Source organism: Pundamilia nyererei, unplaced genomic scaffold (assembly GCF_000239375.1).
Source record: "Pundamilia nyererei isolate P.nyererei 1_Seehausen unplaced genomic scaffold, PunNye1.0 scaffold00201, whole genome shotgun sequence".
Classification (NCBI taxonomy): domain Eukaryota; kingdom Metazoa; phylum Chordata; class Actinopteri; order Cichliformes; family Cichlidae; genus Pundamilia; species Pundamilia nyererei.
Genome location: NW_005187602.1, coordinates 35,507 through 39,811, shown reverse-complemented (window position 1 = coordinate 39,811; position 4,305 = coordinate 35,507). Strand labels below are relative to the sequence as shown.

At 39.2% G+C, this 4,305-nt stretch overlaps 1 protein-coding gene across 1 annotated transcript in view; it reads right to left on the bottom strand.

The window, feature by feature from the left end:
- LOC102215205 (cytosolic carboxypeptidase 1-like) overlaps positions 1-4,305 on the bottom strand; it is a 10,034-nt gene that overhangs the window by 4,814 nt on the left and 915 nt on the right. The gene's annotated exons all lie outside the window — the stretch shown is intronic.

The following is a 4,305-nucleotide window of genomic DNA, read 5'->3' as shown; positions in this document are numbered from 1 at the left end:
ATACAACACGAAAGGGGACAAGGGCTCATGAATACATAGAGGGGCACACAGGGGGTGAGAGTCACAAAGGGAAAGCACACAGGGAACAACATAACAGGGCAACTCAGGAAACAGAACCTAAACAGGGAACTGAATACAAAAACACATGAGAAAACCAAGAACACTGGGCCAACATGGCCCAGGACCATGACAATTCAGTCATTTTCCAGTCGTTCTGCAGCTCGTTATAAGCAAAGGGTGCTAAATGGACAAAAGCTCTTTTGCCAAGTTCAGTTTGGGCAAATGGAACAGAAAGCAACAAGTAACCATGCGGACGAAGAGAATAACGATCAGCATGTTTCATTGCAAGCAGGGAACACGTATAGAAAGGCAGCAATCTGAGTATTGCCTCATATATAAAACTGTATAAATGAGAGTTCCTCCGACTGGCCAAAGCAGCCCCTCCCTTTATCCTTATCAGGGTTGCAGGGGAGCTGGAGCCAATCATGACGGACTCGTGGCCTTATATACATAAAATGTGTCCAATATTTCCAAACTAATGGACACTAGGATATTAGTTTATATACATGTTTCTTATGTCACATGTGCTCCACATGTACATGCAGATGGATTTTCTCAGAGATTCTAATTCCACATTTTCAAAACGATCCGACTGAGCAGAGGTCTGCTAGTCTTATCAACTACCCAATCTGGCTGATTAAATTCTGCCGTTTCAACAGAAATCTTTTAAGGTGGCCAAACATCTCCCTCGTTAAAATGTGCGTTGTATGAAGAAACCTTCTCCAATGTCCAAATGAGGCCTCTGATGAATATCTGATGCCAGATATAAATAACTTAATGTGTTGCATCCAGACAGGCTGTTTAGATGGCCAGCAATCTGCCTGTTCAAATAGAAACTATAGTCTTGTTTCCGCAACAGGATCTTTCCCTAGGGACTAGGAACCATTGGAACAACCTTAGCTCATGGTCAAATTTAAGGAAAAAATATTTTGAGGTCTTGTGGGAGGCCATCTCATGTTTAATCCTCCACATTACCCTGTAAAATTCATAATCTTGAGTCTGATCTTGCCTTGCTGCTTCTGCTCATCTATTTTCCTGCAAACTCACTGATCTCATCTGGTATTCCAGTGGAACAGACTGGGATATACAAGAAAGACTCGAGATTTTTCTTGTGTAGTAGTCGGTAAATACGTAAATTTGTGTTTCTTTACACGCCACTCGACTGGAATTTTCTCAAATTGCATTGGATTTTAGTTCTAGCTATTCAGTGTGAAAAGTAATAAAATAGTACAGGCTTGTGTTGAGCAAAGATTGCTACACAAAGGTAATAACATCTGTGTGGTTGCACTTTTCACTGCAACCACATGTTCCAGTCTGAAGTGGGTGACAGCCTGAAAGCTATTTTAAAAAAAGGCCATATGTTTGATGAGGGAGCTTTGTTTTTGCACTGTCTTTACTTTTTTGTAACTTAAACCCTGCATATAAAAATGGTGCTTGCGCTGCGCTCAACCTTTCTTTCTGGCTGCTGTTACAACCAAATTTCCCCTTCTGGGACAATTAAAGGATTATTCTGTTCTATTCTAACCATGATGAGGCTTCTGACAGTGGCTTCTTGGCTCAGGTCTTATAGTCCAGACATATATGAAAACATGTGACTTTTCAGTTAACACTGAGATACATAATTTTAAATGAGCTTTAATTATTTTTTTTCACCCTCTCAGTGAAAAAAGAGCACTCACAGCAAAGTTGACCCATTACACTGATGTAGAGAACTGAATGAGCCAGTATCTCAGACTGTCTACCCATGAAATATTTCTACCCTTCTGAAGTTTCACATGTTTAGAAGGGAGGAAATTCTGTGACAGTAATTAAATATGTCTGTTCCTCAGACTGTGATTCTCATCTGACAGTTTTTAGAAACTGCCCTAACACAAAATTGAACAATCATGTCTACAGGTTTGATTCCGCAAGAGCTGCTTTAACAGGCAGTAACAAAAAATATAAATATTCCCAATAATCTGGGAACCTTTATGAGCTCATTTGCAAACAACTTGAAGTCCACAGTGCTATTATTATTATTCACAACTGGAAAACATTTAAGACAGCTGACAATTTTCCCAAAGGTGGACATCCCAGCAAATTTTCACCCAAAGGTCAGCGCATGCAATACTAAGAGAACCTGCAAAAACTTTACAGGCCTCAATTAGCAATGATAAATGTTAACCCTGAGCAAGGAGGTTAGGAAGGGTTGCAGAAGGTAACATAGGTTTGCAAAGCTGAAACCTGAACAAACCACAAGACTTCTGAAACAATGGGCCTCATTTGCTGATAAATGCACGAGAAATTTCTTACAAAAAAAGAGTTTGCAATTAAAGTCATGTTAGATTTATGCCACAGTTTTTTTCTTACTGCTGTGCGTATATTAATAAATGACAGTCATTTTAAATCCTACATACTGCCTATAATCTGCATAAAGCCACCCCTCCCCATTTGTCTATACAAAGAAACAGGTTCATCTGGAGGTGACGATGTAAGAGAGAAGTGTGCGTCTCTAAGGCAAAACAGAAGGAGAAAGTCTGAGTAGAAAAGCTACTCAGCCAGAAAATGGACAACATTCTTAGTGTTTCTATGAGAGTGATGACCGTTTAAAATTAAGTAAATAACAAAGAAAGGCTTCACCTGATAAAAAAAAAAAGGAAAGCTCGATGTCATTTCCCCTAAAAGAAAGAGAACAAGTAAGTGTCCTGTTAGCCTGAGATGAGAAACTTACTGCAATTTTTTAAAAGAAAGAAAGAAAGAAAGAAAGATAAGACCATTTAAGTTAAGACGAGTGAGATTAATTAAATATATTTAAATTAAAAGGATAAAGCCTACGTCTTTACTTTTATCACTTTGTTTTCCTTACATGCCTTGTATTTTTTTTGTGTAATTCTGTACATTTTGTGGCCTATGATGTTTTAGAAAACTGCTCAGTTCGGTCAGCCCGGTTGTTGTTTTTAAAAGTGCTTTGTAAATTAAGTGCTATGGTACTGTTAATATTATTAGTAGTAGTAGTGGTAGTCATAGTAGTGTTCATTTTAAAGACTTTTCTTTACTTTCCCAGCACAGTTAGGTCTTCATTTGGTTGTAAGTGTGAAATGGACTTCTAAATCTATTTGTAAAGTAAAATCAAATTGAGGTATGAAGGCCAATGCCTTTGGACAAACCAAACTGGAGATGCTTGGTGTTCATGGACAACACCACGTTTGGAGAAAACCAAATACGATATATCAGCACAAACACCTCATACCAGCTGTCAGCACGGTGGTGGAGGGGGGATGATTTAAGCTGGATTTACAGCCACAGGACCCAAGAACGGCGCAGTCACCGAGTCTAACATGAACTCCTCTGTGTACCAAAATATTCTAGAGTCAAAGGAGAGGCCATCGGTCAGACAGCTAAACTTTGTCTGAAACTGGCTGAAATGCTGTGTTGAGACCTTCAGAGAGCTGCGTATAAATGACTGCTTGCAAGCCTGAATGAGCAAAGCAACACTGTAAAGAAGAATGGAACAAAATTCCTCCTCAGTGATCACAGAGACTGATAAAGTCCTACAGAAAATGATAGCTTCTGGATAATGCTGCTGAAGGTTGTTCTACAAGCTTTTGAATCATGTAGTGCGCTTCATTTTTCACAGTTGTTAAATAAATGATGTAATGATTGTCTGTCTTTGTGTCCTTTAGCAGTAACAAAAAATCGATAAGAGCTGCATGAATATGTTCAATGCAAAGCCAATATATTCCTTTCCTCGTTTGTTTTGTGCTAATAGGGGAGTGCTGAAAGAAACTTTCTCTGTAGAGGAGATATCCTATATGACCACCTTTCGTGGCTTTTGAGGTTCCTTCAGAGGAACACTTAGTAAAGATCAGTCACTAAAAACTGTACTTTGAATTGTATTATTAAGTCCGATTCAGCAACTCAGGGTTCATCTGCAGTTAGAATGGTTTCTGGCAGTCCATCCACACTCAGGAAATCTGTTTATTCTCAGATGCTGGGATTAGGTTTAGACTGACTGAACTGTAAATTCAGGACTGTGGGTATGAAACACTATTTGAAAGAACTGCCCAGACTCAGTAGTCAGAATGTGTTGTCAATAAAAATGTGAGGTTAGTCCGCCACTTTTTAAAGAATGATGTTCAGCCAGTAATGCCACCTGCTGTTTCAATCTCTCCACCCCTATAACCCCCAGTATCCAACTGTAGCACCCCAGGGATGTTTTGTATCATACCATCACGGTCCCTTTCACCAATACCTTAACAAGCACGT